Source organism: Castor canadensis, chromosome 8 (assembly GCF_047511655.1).
Source record: "Castor canadensis chromosome 8, mCasCan1.hap1v2, whole genome shotgun sequence".
NCBI lineage: Eukaryota > Metazoa > Chordata > Mammalia > Rodentia > Castoridae > Castor > Castor canadensis.
Window position 1 is genome coordinate 44,947,965 of NC_133393.1, and position 25,988 is coordinate 44,973,952.

A 25,988-nucleotide genomic window follows, 5' to 3' on the forward strand; every position below is an offset into this window, starting at 1 on the left:
TTTTATTTTTAAATTTAAATTAATTGAATATGATAAGTTTTTATTCATTCTCTCCTATTAGTATTTATTTAGCAAATATTGATTGTGGGCTATAAAATATGCACCCTGACTTGGAGATGTTCATAGTCCAAAGAGGGATATAGATGTGTAATATGAAGTCATAACAGAATGTTTTTAATTGCACAAAGTATGACATGCACATGTGGAGAAGACAATGGTCAAATTTACTAGAGAATGAGGAAAGGTTCTCTGAAAAAATTTGAGCCAAGAGTGCAGTTTGAGAAATGGTGACAATATGGTATGAGTGGATTCTAGAGATGAAATGGGGGGGGGGCAGTGAGTGGGGTTAGATACATGCTGGAAATCTTAGTTAACTTAAGAGATCAATGCAGATCGTAGTTATTGTTCTCTCTACCTGTGGTAGGTACATGGGTGTATCTATTTATGCACATACACATATAGCAAACCTGAAATAGGGTATAAAGAAGTGAGGAATGGAGCCTCACCATGGTAATGAGTAAAGGATTTCACAAGGGGTATTCACAAAGGAGGAACAATGACAGTGTGACAAAGGGAGTAAGCTTGGAAGGAGAAAAAACAGATTATCCTGGCAAAGTCATCTGTTCCCACCCACTGTTTCTCTGTTCACCCCTGGCCTATTCCCCGAATGCCTTTCCCACTGAGCAATTTATCTTTCCTGACTTGGTTCTAGAAGTTTTCACTCACTCCATGCTGAATTTACTGTCTGGAGGTCATGGGATCTTCTCAGATCTCCTCTTTGCAGTCACAGTTTCTAACCACTTACATTTAGAAGCCTCAAGGAACATGCATACCTCTTCTAAAGACAAAAAATGCACAAGAGATGCTATTTGCAAACACTAAAAATATACTTCCGCTGTTCTTCAGAAGCCCAGTTTGTGGTAGTTTCAAAGTGGAGGGTGATAAACAGACTAGATTTAATTCTGTAAAATAATTGCCAAAGCAGAGACTTTGGTACATGCTTTGGAGCATAGAAGAGAGGCCAGGGCTTCTGTGGGGCTCTGTGTGAAGTTTGTGGCTCCTATTTGAAGTTCACCATGACTAGAAAAAACCCTCTACTAAGTCTCAGCTTAGCTCTTGGATTGGCCCAATTTTCCAGGCTTTATCTGATTACTCAACTGAACCTTTGAGAGTTCAGAGTGTACAATATCAAAATGCCATTCTTATTCCACAAGTAGGGTTAAAATGTTGAGTGTTCACAAAGATCTTGGAGCTTCAGTTCCAAACTGCAACTTTAAGATGCAACTCCCAGGCATTGCTCATTGGATGCTTTTCCCTATCATAGCAGAATAGAGTCATAGGTTCAAAGCAATCACCTAGCCCTGCTCCATGCTGACTTAGATGCTTCTTTGCCTTTCTCTTATGGCCACTCACATTATTTAAAATTTTTATTATTTTTAATTGACTTGTAAAATGTATATGCTTTATGGTATATAACGTACATATACATATGTAATGTGTATGTATACATTGTTCAATATATACAATACTTCATGTACTTGTCATTTTTTGTGGTGAAAACACTTAAAATTTATACTCTTACCCTGGTATGGTGCAGACATCTGTAAACCCAGCACTCAGGAGGCTGAAGAAGGAAGATGGTGAGTTTGAGGTCAGCCTAGGCCACATAGTGAGCTTGAGGCTAGCTTGGGCTACATAGTAAGACCTGATCTCAAAAAATTACATTCTGAGCAATTTTGAAGAATACAATCTATGGTTGTTAGTTGTACTCACTGTGTTGTATAAGAGTCTTCTTTGTATTTTCCCTTTCTAACTGAAATTTTATATCTTTTAATAATATCTTTCCCACTCCCACCTCTTCCCTTTTTAGCCTATAGTAACCACCATTCTACTTTTTTCTTCTTTGATTTGAATTGATTCACATTCTGCCTATAAGTGAAGGCATGTAGTTTTTTCTTTTGTTACATGGTTTAATGCCTTCTAAGTTCATCCATGTTATTTCAATTGACCGGATTTCCTTCTTTTTATGGCAGAATATTATTTCATTGTGTATTGTTACCATAATTTCTTCATTCATTCATTCATTGATGGACATTTAGGTTAATTCCATCTTGGCTATTGTAAATGAACATGGAGATACAATGCTAATTTTAAGATATCTATACACCTGTCTCTCTCACTAACTAGGCTTCTTATACACGTTGGTCATCAATGCTGCATGCTGAATCATTGACAGATTAGTGTCTTACAACAATCATTTTCTCTGCTCACAGTTCTGAGGGCTGTGGATTCAGGCAGGACACATCATGGAAAGCTATTTGATGGTTCAAAATAAGACATGGGGCCAGCCAGGAGAGGAAAAATCCACTTCTGGATGCAGGAATGGGAAGGCAGCATTGCAAAAGAGCAGGTGGAGATGGAAAGTACTGTGTGGCTATTCTTTGGAAACATAATTTAGCACATTTTGCTTTTGCTCATTTCTGTGTACAGGGCATAACAACCATTTATTGAACAAAACACACAAGTTAAAAGGAATGAAAATATGTAGGCTTTGTAGATGATCATCTTGGGTGTGAATTCCACAGGCTCAAAACAAAAGGACTAAGTGACCATAGACTGAAACTTTGAGTCACAATAAATGATTCTTCCTTTAAAATGTTTATTTCTTGTGTTTTGTCACAGCAATTAAAAACTGACTAACTCAAGGAAATAGGTCACTTTAAGACTATTTCTCACTTTCCACATATGCCTTCCTATAGCTTTCAGATACACTGAGTGCTGGGTGACATGAGGACCTTTGTACTCCGGGTCTCAGGGTCAATTTTGCCCCCATAGAAAAGCCTTCCATAACTACAGGACCCACCTCAGTCCTGGTTTTTCACTCTCTCATCATTTTGTTTGTTTCCTTAAAGTATTTGGCACAATTTAAAATAATCTTTTACATTTATTTTATTTATTTTCTTATTTCTATTCCCTCTCACTACACAGAAGTTGTAGGTTTGAGCCCCTCTGTCTGGGCACTTATGGGTCTTCAGACCCATTCTAGTGTACTTTGTACATAATTTGATCAGTAAATACTTATTGAACCAATGCATAAAAAGATGATGAGTGATGACTTCTCTCTCTCTCTCCTGTTCTCTCTCTCTCTCTCTCTCTCTTTCTCTCCCCTTGGCGGTCATACCAGCATGTTTAGTTCCAATCTCTTCCTCCTCTTGAAATTGTTATTATTTTTTAAAGGGTAGTATGGGATAACTAACCACTGTACACATTTCTTTTTGAACCAGGACTGAGTATATGCGAGCTGCTCAGACCTCTATAAACTTCTGTTTTAAATGGTCTGAGATACAATCTGAACAATTTCCTTGATGTTTTATTAGAGCCAGTAAATCATTTATTGGGGTAGCCTTTACCTAAATTCTCTCCAAATCCCCATAAAAAGCATTTAACACAGAATATTGTACTACCCAGCTTCAAAGATACATATGACGTCAAGTGGGAAACATTTGTTCCAGTGCAACAAGATTCAATGTATGTGTTGTGTTTCTCTGTCTTGTGTGCTCTATTTCACACTCTAACTCACTCATCCCCACCTCAGTACTTCATTTGAACCTGCTGAGTTTGGTAAGTTTGAAAGGTGATTAAAACTTCAGTAAATCACAGTTTCCTTTTATTCCCCAATGTATGGAATAAAAGTTTCCTTTTATTTCCCAATGTAGGGAAATGCTAGTTTATTTCATTTTTAGCTGTCAATGGTTTAAAAAACATTTTCAAATATAATTTTAAGGCTGTTATACTTTTATGTCAACCAGGAAGATACTCAAGTAAACTGCCTCTGAATGTGTGGAAGAGAACATTACTGATATACCCTAGTCAGCTAGCACGGTCAGGGAATCACACGTGACCATCCTCTGGGTCCTTCCAGGCAGCATTGGCATCAGTGCTGTCTTGTCTGGGCTCCAAGGTCTGTACTCACACTATGTTTTCATTTTTTAAAAATTGTTTTATTATTCATATGTGCATACAAGGCTTGGGTCATTTCTCCCCCCTGCCCCCACCCCCTCCCTTACCACCCACTCCACCTCCTCTCTCTCCCCCCCACCCCCTCACTACCCGGCAGAAACTATTTTGCCCTTACCTCTAATTTTGTTGAAGAGAGAGTATAAGCCATAATAGGAAGGACCAAGGGTTTTTGCTAGTTGAGATAAGGATAGCTATACAGGGAGTTGACTCACATTAATTTCCTGTGCGTGTGTGTTACCTTCTAGGTTAATTCTTTTTGATCTAACCTTTTCTCTAGTTCCTGGTCCCCTTCTCCTATTGGCCTCAGTTGCTTTTAAGGTATCTGCTTTAGTTTCTCTGCGTTAAGGGCAACAAATGCTAGCTAATTTTTTAGGTGTCTTACCTATCCTCACCCCTCCCTTATGTGCTCTCGCTTTTATCATGTGCTCATCATTTTCTTCCTTTCAGATATATGCTGGTGTGATAGTTTAGTCATCATCATCATGTATTTTAGATAAACTAGATTTCTAAAATTTCCCTTCATTCTTTGGCATATTGCAAGTACTTAATAAATATGTGTGAAATTTATAAATGAAAATTGAAGATATATTAAGAACATTACTATTTTCAGAAGAAACTTCTGTAGACAAAAATGACGGTGCCAAATGTGAAGCTGACTTTATATAGTCTGGGTCAGCTTATTAGTCTGTGGTAGTTATTGTTTCTTCCTGTTGTACATCTTTCTTCCCCAGAATTTCCTCTCTTTCCCTGTTTTTGGGTAACATATCTGTGGGAATATATCCCACAGACATATTCTAAGAGGTTGATGTATGCTATGTTTCTTTACCCACTGTGATTGATTCAGGGAGGGGTGCACAGTCTCAAGCAAGCCAACCAAGCCCTTATCTGGTATTTTATATTTTGTTACTTAGAAATGGAAATTCTTTCTCTTTCCCAGGTTCTTAAGGTAAAATAACTTCATTTTCCCTAGCCATACCTTCCTTATCCCTTCTTGTTCATAGTTATTACTTATAGACTACTTGAAACCAGGAGATGTAGAAGTCTTATCAGTGCTTCATAGGTGGCATGCATATTTTGTTATATGGATAAGAAAACTAATAATAAGGTGAGTCATAGAAACTAAATAATAGGAGTGAGTCTATGTGGATGAAATTATATAATTAATCAAGAATACATTCAGGAGCCACTAATGTACTATTTTGCCCTCCGTGGTTTCAGTAACATTCATGAAATATTAAATGGAAATTCTGGCAATAATTCATAAGCTTTAAATTATGACTGTTCTGAGTAGCATGATGAAATCTTGTACTATTCTTCTTTGTCCAGTCTGGGGTGGAGTCATCCCTTGTTCTGATGTATCCATGCTGTATCAGGCACCCACGTCAAGTCACTTAGCCATCTCAGGTATCAGATTGAGTGCTGCAGGATGGCAGTGCTTATGTTGGCGAAACCCTAACAGTGTGTATGCCATTCATTTCACTTCTTATCGTTACCTAGGCACTGTATCATCTCACATCAGGAAGGGTAGGACTACAGTACAGTAAGATGCTTGGAGATGGAGACTACATCTGCATAACTTTTATTGCAGTATGTTGTAATTACTTTATTATTAGCTATTATTCTTAGTATCTTATTATTCCTAATTTATAAATTAAACTTAACCATTGTTATATATGCATAGGAAAAGTACATGGAATACATAGGGGTTGGCACCATTCATGGCTTCAGATGTCCCTTGGGAGATCTTGGAACATCTTCCAAGCAGAAAAGAGGAGAAGTATTTTATTTTAGGTCAAACTAAAGGTTCCATGGGGAAGCTTTAATTTTTTCTTGGGAGAGCAAGGACTTTAGGGAGAAAGTTTACAATGCCCATTCAGTTAATTACATAAATAACCACTCATTTGCCTATTTAATCAGCTATAGAATCTCATTGCCTGCAGAGTGAATAGGGTTCCCTGCTTCCTTAATGCAGTACCTTAAATTTTGTACAATGATTTCTCCAAAGAAAGAAGCCAGATGATATGTTTAAGTACCTTCGGACGTTGCACTAATGAGTGTTAGAAAGCAGCAGATATCACTCCAGTGGTTTGAAGAAGTTAACATAGTTTTCAGAGGTATCTTAACTCCCAATTGGGGAGAAGGTTCTGTAACAAAACAACCTCAAAATGTTTTCATTACTACTCAGATGCAGCGAGGTGCATAAGCAACCAGAGAATTACACACTGTTAAAACAGAAAGGGATCTTGGGGATGATTTAGTTCAGCCTTGTCGGTTTATATAAGTTCTATAAAGCTGAGATCTGTAGTAGTTCCGTGACTTGCCTTAGGTCAGAGAGCTAATAAGTACTGGAAATGGGGCTGGAACCCACTTCCTTTCACTGTCAATTCATCTCAATTGTAAAAAAAAAAAAAAAAAATTCTTCTGAGAACAATGCTAGTCTTTTTCCTATTTCTATCAATTGCAAGCTGCTTTGATATTTATCAATACGTTGATAAGAAAGTGCTGATTCTTGGGAAAATCCATGTAATGGATTAATGCAAGTTTCCTTCTGCTGCGGAAGTGAGGGATGGACAGATGCCCAGATGTTTTCTAAAATACACATGTTTCTGGCCACACAGACTGAGATCCTTCTGTGTTCTTGGCCAGGAATTTATGTGGCTGAGCTGGATATGTTGGTTAGGGGAGGGGAGGGATGGGTTAAATCTACAGGAAAGTTCTTTAATATCAGTGATACACTTTCTTTTTCATACCACACATGTGATTTGACATGGAAATAAAATGCAGATGCTTCTTTGATTGGGGTATTCCCCATTGAGCTTTTCTAAAACACCTTCACATATGGTCTGCCTCATTCCTGAGAAATGACTTGTTGTTTATGTCATACAAACAGAACAGATTGATTTTACAGTGAGTAAGGAGGTTGATGAATTGTACATTGGAGAGAAATCCTTGTCTCCGAAATCTAAACACGTGAAAATAAATGTTGCCTTTTGGAAAAGGCTCTCAAGATACCCCCACGATCCCTTTATTTCATGCTTCCTTTCTAGGGGTTAAATAGGTATACACACGCAATCTCAGTGAGCAGAAATGTACTTACATTCAACTTAGAATAATTTTTCTTTTAGCTGTCACATATCCTGAAAACCATCAGGTCAAAAAAATAACAGAGTTGTCCCCAAAGAACCAATCCCAAATGTTAATTTCAAAATTGTCTGTACTATGACCACAATAAAACTTTCCTGGTGTTGTGTAGAAGAGCAATATTGTAACCTTATTCATCAAGTGTATTTCAAATATAAAATTCTTATGCTAAGTAGCTTTCTTAGGGATCTCCAACTTTTATTCCTTCAAAATTATGCTGCATGATTCAGTGAAAGTCATGCTGTGTGCTCACTCCTCTGGCAATAGACTAATTGCATCCATTTGTGCACAGTTTTATAGTTTATAAATCTCTAGCCCATTCACTTGTTCCCATTTGATGCTTGCAACAGCCTTGTGAAGTGACACTATTCTCTCTATTTTACAAAGTATAAGACTGAAGGACAGAGATTAGGTAGTGTATTTACAGCACTCAACTAGTGCTTTGTATCACTATCTGGTGTTTTTCTCCCTGTAGCATGCCACCTCCCTCAGCAGCTTCACACACTTACATAGACTTTAGCTTGGTCATTTTGTGCCTTTTAAAATACATTTACTTGCATGTCCTACAGAGTTGGGTGGATGTGGGATGAAGATGAGATGCCAGAGGGAGAAATGCTAACAAAGTCAGGTATAGAATATTGGTAGAGCAATGCCAGTGGAGGTTTATTCCTGACAGTAATTTGTCAGTGATCCACATACAAATAGATATTTATTGACTGATGTCTTCATCTCATTAGCTATGGTTGAAGAATGGCCATATATTGGTTATGAGAAGTTATCAATCTTAGTGGCTAAGAATACAGACTCTGAGGGCACAATCTCTGAACTCAAACAAATTAGCTTTATAAATAAGCTAGTTAAATCAGACTATCTAAAAGAATAGATAAGCTTCTCAACTCTTTATACCTCAATTTCTTTATCTTTTTCTTTTTTCTTTCTCTTTTTTAAAATGAAGCTCTTGTGGTATCTGCCTTATTTGGCAAATTAAAATATGCATATGCCAGCGGAATAATGCAATTGGAGTTGTGGCTCAGTGGTGTGTATGCTTAACATGCATGAAGCTCTTGGTTCAATCACAGCACCAAAGAAGCAGGAGGAGGAGGAGAAGTTGAAGTTTAAATGCCCATAGTACAGAGTAAATGCTCATTAAATGTTATGTTAGCTATTATTATCAGCTGAAGCTCTCCCCTTCTTACTAGTTTCCATAACTGTATGCTTTCTACCCTGTATTTTAACATTGAAATAATGCCCTGTTTGTTTTGGAAATAAACAAAGTATTTGCTAGTAGCTAAAAGATCTTCAGTAGGAAAAAGATGTTAATGGAAGAAAAGAGATGACAGAATAATAAACATAATGTGTTCATTTTTTACCAGTGCCTAAAATTACACAAATTTAACAGATTGATATACACACACTAAGAAAAAAAGAAACTTGTGGTTTCTGTAGGTCAAATGTCTAGGCACAGCTTATCTAGGTCCTCTGCCCAGCATCATTCAAGGCTGTGATAGAAGTTTTGGCTGGGCCATGTTTTCATCCAGAGGCTAAACTGGGGAGGAATTTAGCTTGTTGGCAGAATTTATTTCTTTACAGCTGTGCGGATGAGAGACTCAGTTTTTTGCTGGCTATGTCTGGGAGGCTGATCACAGTTCCTGGGGCTCTGCAGTCCCACTTAATGTGAACTTCTTCCACAGGGCCACTCACATCATGAAGCACACATGTGGACTCTCTCACCTTAGGGAGAGCCAGATCTCTATCAAAGGCTCTTATCTGACTAAATCAGGATTATCCAAAACAATCTCTGATTTGACCTCTACAAAAATTAAACTAGCAGGGTGCTAGTGGCTCATGCCTATAGGCTGGCTAGTAATACCAGCTACTTGTGATCTCAATCAGGAGAATCATGGTTTGAGGCCAGTTGGGGGGGAAAAGTTTGTGAGATCCCATCTTAACCTATAGCTGGGCATGGTGGCATGTGCCTGTCATCTCAAGCTATGTGGGAGACAGATCAGGAGGATCATGGTTCCAGACCAGCCTGGGCAAAAACATTTGCCAGACACACTCTCAATGGATAAAAGCTAGAAGCTGGGTATGGCAGTGCATACCTGTCATCCTAGGGATAACAGGAATCTTAAATAGGAGAATCACAGTCCAGCCTGGCCTGGGCAAAATGTGAGACCCTATCTCCAAAGTAACCAGAGCAAAAATGGCTGGGGGCATGGCTCAAGTGGTGGAGTGCCTGCCTAGTAAGCATGAAGCCCTGAGTTCAAAGCCCAGTACTACTAAAACAAACAAACAAATAGATAAAATGCAGCCAAATTATTTATCTACTGTAAAGAAAATTGTGGGTATGGATAGAAGAAAGGCTACAGAGGAAAATGGTGATCCATGGTCACAGTATCAAGGCCTAAAGGAAGGAGGCTAATTTGGGACCTTATTACTTCACCTTAATGGCAAAAAGGCAAAAATCTCTTCACCTTTGCCATTTTCTGTTGGCCAGAAGCAAGTCAAGGGCCCCACGCACACTCCAGAGTGTGAACACTGAGGGGCAAGAATAGTGGAGGTCTGTTCATGGGAGCTGAGTCTGTCTGTTCCACAGAGAAAGACAACAGGACCTGACACTTAGCTTTGCAGTTGGAGCAACTGCACTAGAAATCTACCACTCCATAGAGAAAATTCCAATCTGTTGTTTTTTGCTCTCATGTATAAACCTGAGGCTGAAATGCCCATGACCCTGGTTGATGTCCCATAGCCTGACTTCCACACTCTAGATGCTCCTCCCTTTCAGCAGTTTCTTCAGTTTACTCTTCTGCTGTTATTCCTTGAGAATGTGACCATGGACCACATTTTCCTGTCTAAACTCTCTTCTCCCATCCCTACTGTCTCTGTTTCAGGTTCATTTTGGCTCTGTTTTTTTTTTTTTTTTATAAATATCTGTTTGTCTTTTGGCTCCAAATTCCATGTCTACCTTTTGTACTGTTGTAGGTACTTAATGAATTCATTTAAAAAATGTGTTTATTTATTTTTGGTGGTACTGCGATTTTGAACTCAGGACTTCATGATTGCTAGGCAGGCATTCTATCACTTGGGCAGCACCTCTAGCCTTTTTACTCTGTTTATTTTTGAGATAGTATTTTGCCTTTTTTCTTGGAGCAGCCTAGACCACAATCCTCCGTTTATACTTCCTGCAGTAGCTAGGATGGCAGGCATGCATCATTAACCTAAGTTTTTCTGTTGATACTGAGTCTAACAAACTTTTTCTTGGGCTGACCTTGAACTGTGATCCTCCCAATCTCCACCTCCCATGTAGCTAGGATTACAGGTGTCACTGGTGTCAAGTTTGATCTAATTTAAAAGCTATTTCTTCCTGGCATAGTGGGACAGGACTGTAATTCAGCACTCAGGAGGCTGAGACAGAAGGATCATGAGTTTGAGGTCAGTGTAGGCTACACAGTGATACCCTATCTCCAAAAACAAAAGATTAAAAATTTGAAAAGTTAAAAAGCTGTTCCCTAATAGGATTTCTCCCTAGTCATCACTTTTAGATAAACATATAAAGGTACAACAGCTCTGATTAGTAGTCTTATTTCTCTGAACCAAGAATACATTAGATTCCTAGGTTGATAAGAAACGTCACACCACCTTTTTTTTTCTCATCCACGTCCACATAAATAAAATGCAATGCAGAACTTAGTTACTATTCACATCCACTTGAGTAGTTCAAGGCTTTGACCTCTCTGACTTCTCTTGTCTTTAAAAGCAATGTTGGGCACTATTGATTGTACTCCAGCATCCACCTTCCCCGTTTCCCCATAATTCTTAGTGAGGATGATACATTCAGTGTTTGAAAATGGTAGACACTTCCCAAGTCTATCATGCACTATGGGTGGACTGGGACCCAGTTCTGGCCACTGAGATACTAGAAGATACCAGCTCACACACATTGGGCAGCAGGTGTTTTTTCTCTTGCAATATTTGGCAAGTTTAAGTTGTATCCTATCTTTTGGACACATAATACAGGAATTCTTTCATATTGTCTGGGATCCACCAAAGCGTGGTTTGTAACTAGTTGCTTTTTAGTTCTGTGATATTTGGAAAATGAGCACTGTATGGTGCAAGAGATTCTTCTCTGTAGACTGATTCAGTTGGGGAGATGGAGAATGAGGTGAATAGAATTAATTTAGCCAACTGTCTGGAAACCTAACACAACATCAATGATAAAATTTAAATATCCAGGAGCTTCAGATTATGAGTCAGTCCAAATTCAAGCTGAATTAAATGATGAAAGGGCAAAACTGGGCATAAAGCAATGTAGGGATTTATTTGATGCAAAAACTCAAATGACCAGTAAAATAGATAATGTTCTGTTGTAATAGGTTGCAAACAGCACCAAGAAAACAATTGAGTGGGTGTATTTTGAGCTTCAGGCATTGTAAATTCTTTCACTCTCATATACTTTATGCCTTCTTTAATAAACTGGAGAGTCTTGGGCCAACTTCATCGGTGACGGTAGGTGGTCATTCATTTCACAATCCACTAATTTTCATGATTATTCAGTATTTTATGTTACCTAAACTGCTTTGGATTTTGTCTTACTCAAATTGTAATATGGCAATAGCTTATATAATTTCAGAATCATTAATTCAATTGGCTTTTCAGTATATACAAGTTACTCCCTCATTTCTCTAAACACAACCAAGGACTTTAAGGTTTTAAATATGCTGATGACACATAAAAATTTCTGAAATATACGTTGATGGCCTGTTTACCTAGTGCATCTTGTTGAAAAGATGTAAAGTATATAAAAAATTCCAAGGAAGGAAAACAATTGACATTAATTATAGTCTCAGAAAGATAAATGTATATTTATCTTAAATGTATTTTTATTTAACAATGGAATTCTTACATAACATGGGATAAATACTAAAGATGAGGCTGTTTAATGTTTTAGCATATTCTTATTTTAAATGTTTTCTTCATATGAACGTCTACAGAAAAACATTCAGTAATATGCCATAAGAATGCTTAGTTTAATACTTCATCTTTCTGTCCTTCCTTTCTACCACAGTCTTCCCTATCTAAAAGTCAAGGCCCATTAACAGCTTCTGCTCAGTTGTCATAGAATCTATGTGAATGCTATTTTTCAGGACCATTAAATTCTTTTGGAGATATTTTTACAACTCAAAGTTCTTAACATTAAAATATGTGATAAAAATTTAAGTTATTACTATCAGATTGACTCACTAAAATCTCAGGTCAAAACCAATTTGTTTGTTACTTTATTTATCCTATGCTTGTATGTATGTTCTAACCATCCATCTAATTTGTTCATGCATTTACGTGTCTCATAATATAATTTGTTAAATATCATTTATATCAATTAGTTATTGGGCTATTTCATCTCAGTTTCAATATACCTTACCATCTTCTTATTTAGTCATCCCCTACAGGGACTAGAAACTTAACACTAACCACACACAGCTCTACATAGAAACTTTGGAAGAAATCAAGGATAGGCAAGGATTTAGTTCCTACAGTTAGGAGCCCAAAGATTAAGCAGAATATACACTGCTTCCATTGGTGGATTAGAAAATGTCATGGTTTACTCTGTTTGTGGATTTGGTAGTTATTAGTCACTATCCCCGTCCCCCATTATTCTGTAATCCATTTCCAGTTGGTTGAGTTTATCTGAATTCTCTTCATCAATTCTTTAGACTCTCAAAGGATTTGGGTCCTTCCCATCCAAAGCATTTGATTGTCAATGTCAGAACTACTCTTTCCTTTCCTCTCATTGCTGGCAGTGGAGAAGGCCTGGTGTTGAAATGGCAGGATGAACAGGTCAGTGAAGCCTGGATCACTGAGTCCTCATGTGGACGAGCCACCTTTGAGTAATTGCCCTGTAGCAAATTTCACAGGAATAAGAAGCAATTGTTGTGCTAACTTATTGAGGTATGAGAGCTGTAACCATGGCGTAACTTAACCTCCTTTAATTAATACAATGATCAGCTCTAAAGGTCTACAATTCTTAGAAATTTATGATTTTCTTGAGGAAGTATTTTGAAGATTGATTGTGAAATGTATTAGAGTTTTTTAGTTAGTGATGAGCGTTCCTATTCAAATTGCCATATCTGTACCTAATAAATGGTCTTATGTAATCTTCAATGCATCTAGGTGAGGTTCTTCTTATGATATCCAATTACAACTATAGAAGTAGTATAATTTGCTGTGGAAGTATTTTTAAATTGGGAAAATCCCAAAGACTTAAAAATATATCACTCATGATGTTCAAGTGTATATTATATGAAGGAGAGAATGGGTATATGTGACAGAGTCTTCCATTAATCTACTCTTAACTTCTCTGCACTTTTTGCCCTAACATAGTCATAAGCCAACTCTTTTCAGTATTTTGAGAAGACAGCAGTCACTTCACTTCTGCTCCTGAGTTGTCATCAATGCAGATCATTTCCCAAGACAGTCATGCTGCTGTTGGAGCTCCCCACCTCTCCTTGGACCCCGTTCACTCTGCTGCAGCTGTCACCAGGGACCTTTGGGATCACTGTTGTGCCACTTTTGAGCTAGGCTCAGTAGATAAATGATATGGGTCAGGTCACATCCCTCTTTACCAACCTTTCATAAATTCCCCATAATATGATCAGAGACTGTGGAAATATAATAGTAGAAGACAATGTAGGAAAATAATGCAAAATGCAGGAGAATCAGTCAAAAGCTGAGTGCTAAATTTGACTGCTCTCAAAGTTTAAGGAAAAGGTTCAACCTCTAAATTGATTGATCTTAGAATATTCCTACTTGAATATTCCTCTCTTCTTAATCTTGACCATGGTCATGAGATCTGCCCTTGTTCCTTCTTTCTAAGAAAATTTTTGTTAGCAACCTTGACTGTCCATTTCTATTGCCCTTCATGAAAACCCCACTTCTATATACAGAGTTTTGTCCTATGATCTCCACTTGACTAATCTGTAGGCCATCTGTGGACTTCAGGGGGAAGTTGCCAAAATGGCATTGGTAGATGTAGAAGGTCTGATATAGGCTTTGACCTTCAGAGTGCCTTCCTCTTTTTAGATTCTGTTAGCTTCACAGATAACTTTGCCTGTTTTTTTTCATTTTTTTTCCCTTTTGGCAGTCCTGGTGTTTGAACTCAGGGCTTCATGCTTGCTAGGCAGGTGCTCTACTACTTGAGTCACTCAGACTACTTGCCTGTTGCTATTGATGATCAGTGAGTAACTCTGTATTATACCCATGAAAAACACATTATATGCATATATATGTGTGAGTTATCATCTCACAGATGATTTCAAATTCTCAGAAAGAAATTAGTCTATGGTCATAATAAGGAAATAATCAGTTTTCTAATTGCAGTAATATCTTCACTAATTCTCTGCTCTCAAGGATATGAGTACTGTTGCCTGTGTAGTAATGAGGAGATATGCTCTTCAAAATGTATGTACTTATGAATCCTAGATGGAACAGCCTACTATGCACCTACACTATATGGTATAGGTATGGAGCAGCCTATTGCTCCTAGGGCCAGACCAAACAAAGCAACATGACATTAAATCAAACACAAGAAAAGATAATGCAATCAAGAAACAAGGCAACACCAGATGTATGTGCTGCTGCTGGCATGGCATCAATCCACATGGACAGTGTTTTGTAGGGAAGGATTTTTTTATAAGTAGAAATATCCTCTAAATAAAAAGCATATCTTCTATGATAAAAAGTGTAGCATAGTAGATACATAAAACAATAACATAGTTGCCTGTGATCATCATCAAGTATTATGTACTGCATGTAATATAAGTGCTATAATTTTATATAACTGACAACACAATAAGTATGCTTATACCAGTATCATCATAAACATATGGGAGCACCACAATATCATGAAAACTATAACTTCATTAGTTGACTAGGAAGTCAACTAGGAAGCTCTATTATATAATCTTATGAGATCCTCCTGTATGTGAGCTGTCTTTATCTGACATTGTTACAAGGTGCATTAAGGTAGTTTTTAGTGCTGGACATGACAATATCAGGTCCTCAGGTGACTTTTCATTTTCCTCATCCCAACTTATGTCCTGAATCTCTCAGTACTTGAAAAATATGGTTCATTAAAAGACACCACCCATTGCTATCCTTTTTTTTCTGTATCAATACCCAGATGTGACATTACATGTAGCTTCTTATTATGTGATACTGAGGAACATTCTTAGATAGGACATTCCTATACAGACTTTGGGCAAAAGGAGTTTGTCTTTCAGGGCCATCATAAGTCTAGCACTAGTTTAGAAACAATTATTGTCATATTTCTCTCATTCAGATAAGAACTGATATGTGTGCTTCTTCATAGTATCTGATTATTTGATGATACTTTATAGTATTCTACAAATGCATCAATGCATCTGAATTTGTTATTAGCATATGTTGATTATTTTATTATGACATTTTCACTTTGATCATATCCACTCCTCTCTTTACCTTCTTGTCTTTCTCCTCACTCCTGCTTGTCCCCTTCCTTTTCCCAAATAGTTCTTCTACTTTCATGTCTCTTTTTTTAAAAAAAAAATCTAGATTCTGCATTTGAGAGAAAACGTGATATTTTGTCTTTCTGAGTCTGGCTTATTTTGCTTAAAATCATGATTTCTAGCTCCATGCATTTTCTTGCAAATGAAATAATTTCATTCTTCTCCGTGGTTGAATAATATTCTATATACCATATTTTCTTTATCCATTCATTAGATAGTGAGCACGTTGGCTGATTCCATAACTTGCCTAGTGTAAATAGAACTGCTATAAACATGATTGTGCAAGTATCTCTGTTGTATGCTAACTTACTTTCCTTCAGAAATATGTGCAGGAGTGGTATAGCAGGATAATAAGGTAATTCTATTTTTAACCTTTTGAGGAACCTCCATACTGATGAATAGTGACTGGAATAATTTATATTCCCACCAGTAGTGAATAAAAGTTGCTTTTTTGTTGTTTTCTTGATAATGGCCATTCAGATTGGGATGAGGTAGAATCTCAATGCAATTTTGATTTGCATTTCCCTGATTGCTTAAAGCATTGAACATTTTTCATGTATTGATTAGTCATTTTTTACTTCTTCTTTTGAGAACTGTCCATTCAATTCATTTACCCAACTATTGATTGGGTTATTTGCTCCTTTGGTATTTAATTGTTTTTAATTCTTTGTATTTTCTTTGTATATCTCTCTATCAGATGAGTAGCTAGCAAAGATTTTCTCCCATTCTGTAGGCTGTCTCTTCACTATGGTAATTGTTTTCTTTCTGTGCGTACCTTTTTAATTTGATGCACTCCTACTTGTCAGTTCTCACTCTTGTTTCCTGATCTATTAGAACCCTATTCTGAAAGTTGTAATGTGCTTGAATTTGGGGGTAATATTAACACGTCTGTGTGTTTGACTAGAATGAGAGGACACCTTGCCATCAACACATTTCCTAAATAACAATAAAAATTCTGATCCTTTTCCTTTTGACTATTATCCTCTGTCATTAAGTTGTCAGTTCCCTTTACACACTTTCAAATTTTTGGTAGCAATGTTTCCCTTAATTAAACCAGTTCCTAAGCATTTATGTTCTTTCCTTTTAACACCCCTATCAAACATTGCCCTTCTTGTGGCTGAATTATTGTGTTGATAACTTAAAAAAATTGTAATCCTGCAGATAGCGTGTCTGGAATATTTTTTAGGCATGAATTCCAAATGTGAGAGAGGAGATGTTTGTTGACATGGCCAATTGATCTTGTGGCATAAACTTGCCTGGGAGCAAAGTTGTGAGTTGGGCTGAAGCTTCAGCAGTGTGGGTGCTCTTACAGGAGCACAGGTGGAAGAGTTTCTTTTTACATTATTTTTCCTTTGCCTCCTTGGGAGAAACATTTGTTGTACCCTCTGGAGCCAAAGCAGGAGAATTGGGCTTAATAATAGTAAATCTTAAATTTATTCTTTTCTTGGGTACCTTTCTGATGCTGGCTGATAGCAGATTGGAATCATGGGACTAACTTAAGAACAGCAGGTCTCAGGATATTTTAAATTAAAGTTGCTTGGGGATTTATCAGCCTTTAGCAGTTGTTGCTAGATAATTCAGTTTATGGATTTGGGGATAGAAATTTTTATTCTCATTTTTAATTTGAGTTCTGACCTTTATATTCTCCTTCCATACCAAATATGTCATTTTAAATTTTCTCCTAAATAGCTAAAGCCGATAATCGGACAAGCAATTTGCAACCAACAGATTTGACCTATTTGGGGGTTTTGCATTGGATATAATTTAGTTGCTTTCTTAGTACAACATCCTTCTCTTACCTTTCCACCTCCTACTTCCTTTGTAAATGCTATTCAGTAAGCTTTTCCTCTATACTGACCAGTTATTTCTTTTCAAGCACATACCACCCTCCCTCATTTTATAGTATTTTAATATGTCATTATTACCATATAACTATTATATATTGGTCCATTTGTCCTTCTAATTTTTTTCTGTTCCTTCAGCTAAAACACCATCTAGCAGCTGAGATTCAAATCTAAATACCTCTGGAGTTCCAGATGTAGATCAATTTCTATTAGAATTTCAAAGTTAAAAGCTACTGACCTGAAGTCATGAACATTCCTTATCAACCAAGTCATTTTCCCATTCTGAAAAACAGATCATTTTTGCCAATTGTCTCAGCTGTAGCACCATTCAAAGGTTTAGAATCTCTTTGAATGGACTCTAGCTTTGTTTGCTGCATTGAATCACTGATTCACTCTGGATGCATTTATTGGGCATCAACTATTATGTTAGGTTCCAGAGATACAAAGATGGATAAAATGGTTATGTTACCATTGCAATTTGATATGTGTTCTTAAATTTTGTGTCATTATAAAGCATGGCTTTTGTTTCATATGAATTTTCATAAAAGGTATTAGGCTATAATTTCATTCTGTTTATCATGTCTTTTGTTCAACCCTCTGACTTTAAATTTGTCTGTGCGGATGCATATAATATTACAATAGCTACTGTCGTAGTATAATAGCTTTTGTAATAGTCTAGAAGATTCTAACTATGCACTGTTTTAGTATATAGTGCTTTCTTTTAGTGGGGTAGACTACTTCTAATTCAAATGTCAAAACTGAGGTGAGCATGTCCCTTTATATTTATATGTTACAATTTCTCCAAGGAATATACCAAGGCATGGGATTTCTGGGTCCTAATGTACAATTGCATGCAACCACTTTATTTGATAAGTTGTTGCAGAAAAGCTGGTAGATGAGCCTTCTATTGACCAGTAGTGCACGATGGTGTCATTTTCCCACATACCCTCTTACATGTTACATAATCCAGTTTTTTAATGTGATTTATTCATATAATATTTCATTATTGTTTCAATTTGCATTCTCCAATTATCAATAAGCTTGAGTATTCTTTCATCTGTTTACTGTTGTTTGACTTTCTGTTTCTGTAAATAATTTTTATATACTTTTGGCATTTTTGATGGCATTTTTCATCTTTTCTTGTTAATATGTTGAAATTTCTTATACATTCTAGGTATTTTTGCCTTATGTCAGAATTTGGCCATATCTTTTATCAATGTGTCACCTGTCTATGATATACCTTTTCTCTGAGTTGACTATTGCTAAATGTTACCTAATTCACTACCTTTTACCTTCTGGTTTATCTTTTTTGAGTTACATTTACAGACATTCTACTGCACCCTCCATTATAAAGACAGTCTATTACATTTTCTTCTTCTGGGATTATAAATTATTATTTACACTTAATATATCAATTCATTTAGAATTCACTTAACCCAGTCTATGTTAATTCATGTAGCAAACCCATTTTCCCTTTTTTTATCTACTAAAGACTATTGTGTTTATGAGGAAATTGAGGCTTGGGAAATGTAAATTATTTGTCTCCAAACATAAGCAGGTAAGAGAGCTGTGATTGTCACTTCAGCTTCTTTACCTCAGAATTTTAAATGGTCTTTCTCCTATACCTGCTACAGAGGTCCTTGTCTGTTTCATTCTCCTTGAAGGTAGAGGCTATGCACTGTCATGGATTTATACCCGTGTCACTGAGGACAACAGCACATGCAACTGCTAACTAAGTGTTGGAGTTACAATATTTTGCTCTATCACTCTCTGTCCTTTTACCCTCCATAGATTATCATCAAAAGCTGTAGAATTGCCTTTTCATCCATTCTGCTGACAGGCCCTTTTCCCAAAGAGCTGCCATTTGATTAGATTGGCTTCAGCATCTGAAGGCTGGACACAGTCCAGGCTCACTGCTCGAGGTTTGACACTACCATTTGACTTGGAGAGCAGTACTTTGGTGGCTCTTGTGAAACAGGTCCAATAACTAACAGGAACATCAAAGCTGGGTTCAAATCTGGGACACATTAAGGTACTTGTGTGGACACAACAGCTTTGGAAACATGGATTCTCATCTCTATCTTGGTGCCACATCATTGCCATGTCCTGAGTGGCAAGCTTCCTGATGACGCACTCAGCGAGCTTAATGAGAGCTGCCGTCTCCTTATCCAATTGTGCATTGTTGGAGTGGGTATTATGGAGGAAATTCGGTTCCAATCTTTGGTTTTCTGCCGTGGATGACAATATTTGGATTTGTCTGTGAGTTTTCCAGGTGTTGGCTGTGTCTGACCTTACTTTCTGCCAGCTCATAATGCAGTGTGGCTCCAGTAGGGAAACTATCAACCCATCTCCAAGCCTGCTTGCTCATGTATTTCAGCCAACCATCAGCATTTGTCTGGAAGATTGCCTTAGAGGTTTTAGTGTTGGTTGATTGTCTAATGGGAAAAAACAAAGCTGTCCATGAGAACAGAGTTTAATTTTTATGATGATGCTTTGAGCTTTGATTGTATTACTAGTTAGGAGTACTGCATGGAAAAAATAAAACAAACAAATCTACCAGATCAAGTCCATCTGACTTTGTGAGATAGAACCCAGCTCCAAAACCTGATGGCAATGCTGGTTCAGCCTTAGATGTCAGGGTATTACTAGAAGTTGGAAGCCAATAGGACATGTCAGACTGAGGAAATGTAGAATTGTGTTCTTGGAAGAACCATAGAATCAAGAGAAAGACTGTTGGCTCATTATTTCATGCACTAATATAGCATGTACTTCTTATTAATATTGACATGGACTGCATGCTGGGGACATAAAGATGCTTAAGAGGCAACCTCTGCCATTAAGGCATTAACAGTTTGTCTAGAGCTAGTAAATTCTTCATTTTGGGTGGATGTAGTAACTAAAAGTCAGGGAAGTTAAGTAGCAACAAAATTTACTCACCTACTAAACAATCAAATCTAGGAATTTCTTCCACGTCTTCTAATTCTGTCGCATGCTTTTTGTATAGTTATGTGACTACCAGGTGACTTAACCATAAAGAAACTGGAGGAATAGGTAAAGGACTTCATTGCCTGAGGATGGAGCTTCAAGAAAGGGTACTGATTGAGTGAGAAAGCAAAGGATAGAGTTTTGCTTAGCAGGAAGCAGTTCTGTTCTAGTAGAATGAAGCACATGCCAGCAGCCTTTATACAAGCCAGTGAACATCGTTTACTATTCTTTTATTATAAGCACCCTGTTTTGACAGAATTGGTTTGAGAGTCGAGAGTGGGGCAGGTGATGAATCAGGTCAAGGGGTTTTTAAGGAAGCTTAGCTACTAAGTTTAGAAAACTAGGCATGGAAAGCCTGGGGCAAACTAGATCATTTTATTCTTTATCTAGTTTGTTTTGAATAAGTATATTTTTGAACGACTTCCTCAAAGTATTTGGATACAGACTTAATAGAATAAATACCGTTATCACATCAACATGGTCTATTTCCTTTCAAGAACTAAAACCATCATCAAACCTCAGAGTTGAAAATGATACCTTAACCAAACATTTGAAACCACAAGTTGAACAAAACACATTATACTTCATATAGACCAACTATAATTATGAAAAACATAAGGTTTAACTCATAATTGCCATTGGTTTGAGGTGGTTTTCTTCTTCTGTATTTTTCTGGGATGTCCTTTAGAGACATTTTAATCCATAAGTAAGGCTGGGCTTTGTGGCAAAAGGCACAAACTATACAATTTACTACTTGGGTTCAAATGTTGGCTTTATTAATTAATAATGTTCTTGAAAAAATTTAACCTCTCTGTGCTTCAGTTTTCTGAGGCATACTTACAGCATCTACCCTATAGGGATATGGTAACAATTAAATGAGTTTCTATAAACCAAGCACATAGAATGGTCCTGGAATAAAATAAAGTTTTGTTCTTATAGGCTAACTCAAATTCTTTATGATAATTTCTCTTGTTGCAAAATAATAATAAATTAAAATTTAAAAATCAGCTTTTTCAAGATGCACAAAGCTTTTTTTCTGATATGGTGACTATTTAGACTATTTAGTTACATATTGCTTTGCTTCTGAATAATTTCAAATGTGTATACATTGAACGTTTCTTTCTCATAATCAGAAGTGGGCTTAGTAACACAGTGTAGCATAAACACTCTACAACAAATTTGAAGAATCTACAAGTTCATAGTAGGACTATGTTCCATATTTTTGTCAACTAATGCCACATCAACTAGCAATATTAAGCAGCTATGACTTGTAGGCAAGTATCTACCTCTATTGATCCTTCCCTGAAGATAGCTGACTTGCAGAAGGGTTATCATCAGGTATAATAGAGAAAGGACTCTCCAACTGTGCCCAAACTTCATCGCTCGCGCTAATCCACCCAGACAGTAGATTAAAGACAACCCAGTGAAGAGAAGATTTCATTTCCAGGTGTCTAGGGCCCTTCTTTGGTTGGGGTATTAGAGGGAGATATATTGCTCCTTCCAGTGGATATTGGGTTAGTCTTCATGGGATGGAGTTGTTGGCCTATGTGGTAGAGAGACATATAACATAACTAGGTTTTGCATCCTAAGAGGTAGAGATGGACCATACATGTTCAGAGCATTATCAAAATAAAATCCTCATAAAAAGCATCAATTACTTTGTTTTTCAACATATGCCAAATTAAAAACATGTTTTTTTCTATCTATAGATATATACAATTTCTAGTCTCTCAGTTTATTTAGATTTCTAGTTGAGCCCAAGAAAACATTGCAAGAGACTCTAGACCTCTATTGACTCACTGTATTCAAGGGACTAGAATAACATAGGTCTAGTACCAGGGATAAGGTAGGGAATTACTTTTTAGATTTCTAGAAAAGTCCATATACTCTTAACTTTTTAGGTATCATAATATATAGTATGTATTTTTTTCTTCTTGGACGTTTTTGAAAGAGTCTTCTTATGAAAAACTTTTCAAACTCTATGATTATTCCGGGCAATACTATTCCCTTTCTTTCCTGACAAACTTTCTATATATTAAGAAATACTGCAGTTGTTTCCTGCGTAATTCATACACTTAACAAATACCAACTGAGTATGTACTATGAGACAGACACAAAGTTAGAACTGGATATACGCTTGAAATTTCTTTAAGAATTCAACTCCCTGAGTCTCAACTCTCATATAATTCTTATTGTTTGTGGTACCACAAACAACTTAGAATGATAAATTCTTACTATGCACTTATTGGCTGAATTAACTTATGTAGGAAAAAAATCTATCTTCTTTCTCCTTATGCTGTTTATTTTTCAGTAAAACAACACAGTTTTAATTTGAGAAGTAATAAATGTGAAAAGGCATAGGTAATTCTATCACATGTCTATTCTCATTTCCCCCCCTTTCTTTTCTACCTCCAACCCTTGTCACTCATCGCACACTCTCACCTATCTGGCCACATGTTACAAGCCCAATGAGTCAGTGGAATCACATTTGTGATTTTCTAGCTGATGTTCTCTCCTTTTGCCCAACTAGAATAGAAGGAAAAATGAGGTAAATCAAGAATTTATACACTATTATTTTTAGATGCACAATTATTTGGTCTTGATGGAATTGGCATTATTTAAACCAGTATGTAAGTTGCTCAGTTTATTTTCCACCAGTCAAGATTTTTCTCAGTTCTTCCCAGTAAGATTCCATTTATTGAAAAAGGAACTAAAGGTAAATTTACTGAACCGTTTGGTTTATTCTTTTCTATAAAAAGCAAGAACCAACTACCCTATGGATGATTCCTTTGCCTGGATTTGAGAGGTAAAACTCTTTAGGAGGGAACTCCTAGCTCAAACATTACCGGCCTACTGTGGTCCTGAGGTTGTGACCTGTATTTGAACTCATAGAGAGGATCTGGTCATATTTTTAACCTTTCAATAGAGACAAGTTAATTTGGGAATAGGGGTGCAGAGAAGATTATATGATTCTTTTTAAAGAATGTGAATCAACATTTCAGGGTCTTGGACATTCTTAATTACTCCCATTACATAAAGGTAGAAGATAAGTTATTTTTACAGGACTTTTTACTAGTTACTGATTAATTTGTTATGCATTGTTTACTGTAAATTACTCTTATCTTCGAAATTTTCTTTAAATAGACACTTTGACCTTATATTTCAAATAGTCTATTTTTTTTAAAAGGGAGAATTGCCAAATGTATTATTTTTACACTTAACCTGCAATTTTTTTTCACATCTGCTATATTTTTATAAGAATTGAAAGCAACATGTTCAAGGCATTCTAAAGTGTGCTTGTGGTCTTCATATCCTCTTCATTCCTAGACAGACAAATGAGTTTAAAATTTTACTATGGTTTTCAAATCTTAGGGTGCTATGAAATAGATCCTTGTTCTTGGGATCCTTCTTATTTCTGGAAAAACTTTCTTGGTATTTTTGTAAATGAGTTTAGGATTATCAGCTGAAAATATGAAAGAATTAACTCATGGAATTAGAATGGTCATGCAGGGTACTAGGAGAGCCTTGTCTCATCTGTACCATGACATGCAAACTTTATGTCTAGTGGTGTTATAGTGATAGTCTGTTTTCCTCTTGTTGTTACTGTAATGAAATACCTGGACAGACTAACTTTATAGAAGAAGAATCTTTCTTTAGCTCATGGTTTTGGAGGCAAAAGTCCAAGATTTTTTTGTTAGGTCTCTGTTGAGAGCCTAATGGCTTCATGGTGAGAGTACCTGTGGGAACAAGTGAGCATATCACAAGACCAGAATCTGTAGGGTGATTCAGAAGTCAGCTTTGCTATTAAAACAATTCACTGTTATGTGAGCTCAGCGATTCCATGAGAGATGCCTCAGTCCTTTCTGAGGGCAGCTCCCCCAATGACCTAACTTTCTCCCACTAGACCCCTCCCCTTAAAGAGACCATCATCAATCAATATCACCACACTGTTCAACACGTGAAACTTGAAGAACAGTAGCATTTCAACTCACATAACCTGATGAGCAGGTAGGTTTCCATTCAAGGGTAGGAGAAGGGAATTTAAATATTAATCTTTCTTCTTTTTAGATTTTCAGGGCTATTTTCTAGAATATTTTTGTAAGGAAACTGCAAAATAGATTTGGATTTTAAAGGGAATTTTTAACACACAGCTAGTAATGTGTTACAGTGATTTGAACAAGTATGCAAACATATGAACAAATCTTACTAATTTAGCATTTACTTTTGTAAAGGCATGTTGACAATATTAAATGTTATAGCTGCAGTTTGAGCATTATAACACAATATAAAACAGAGAATATCCAATGTTAACACAGAGCTGTCATGCTAGGCTTGGTTATAGATAATGAGCATTTTATATCTTATAGAAAGATCTTTCAAAGTTACATCAATGCTTATAGTATGTACTATTGTTATTTCTTACCAAAGTCTTTATGAAATTTAAAAGACCGGCATTAAAAGTAATTATTTCTTTTCTTGAGTATTCTAAAGCATGTCAGTTTGGATTAACTTCAAATTTTCAGAGCATGAAAGATATACAAATAGAGTAAAACTATTAAAAGTTTCTAGTTATGCCAGAAACCTCTTCACCTTTCAGACATTTATGAGTAGTAATCATTCCTTTTTCACTGTTTTTATTGGCACATATTAGTAGTACAGGGGGTTTCATTGTGATAATTTCATAGATGTAGACAGTAGACAGTGTTCCTTGAACAAGTTTACCCCCTCTGTTAATATGAATCCTTCTTAAGGAGACTTTTTTTTTTTTTTTTGCTAACAGTCACAGAGTTCACATAGTCTGAGAATCTTGGGAAATCCTAATTCTGGCCAATGAGCTCTTTTTCTGTTTTGACTAGGTTACGTGCAACTGTGCTTCTCTCATGCTATAAGAGGATCTTTCTAATGTGTTAAATTTTAGAGGTAATGGAAGTTTTAAAATGAAAGAAATTACATGGGAACGTGCTTCAGTGCCTAGTGATGAGGTGTTTGCAGTAACATGTTCAAAGTCAGCTCTTAGTAACTTGGCAAACAGTCAAATTTAGAATAATTTCCCAAGTAAATTTGGTGTAGTTGACTCTGTGTTTACTTTGCATAATAGTGCATGTCATAAAGGTCAATGATGGGAGTGGTGATAGGAGTGCTTTTATAAATGTTGTGTAGTGGTTGTATGCCACTATAGTTACCCCATCTGCTTTCATGTACATTACCAAATCGAAAATCATGGGGGAATATATTTTAATTTTATTTGAAAAATGAAAAATACATCTCAGACATATTCACCATGTTTCTTATCCATACAAGACATTGTTTGTTTTGGCAGTACTAGGGGTTGAACTCAGGGACTCGTGCTTTCAAGGTAGGCACTCTACCACCTGAGCCATGCCCCCACTCATTTTTGCTTTAGTGTTTTTCTTTTTTTATTTTCTGATAGGGTGTTGGGCCTGTGAATATGTATATG

At 36.5% G+C, this 25,988-nt stretch overlaps 1 protein-coding gene across 1 annotated transcript in view; it reads left to right on the top strand.

Moving 5' to 3' along the window:
- LOC109679565 (uncharacterized) overlaps positions 1–25,988 on the top strand; it is a 370,197-nt gene that overhangs the window by 224,193 nt on the left and 120,016 nt on the right. The window lies entirely within an intron of this gene.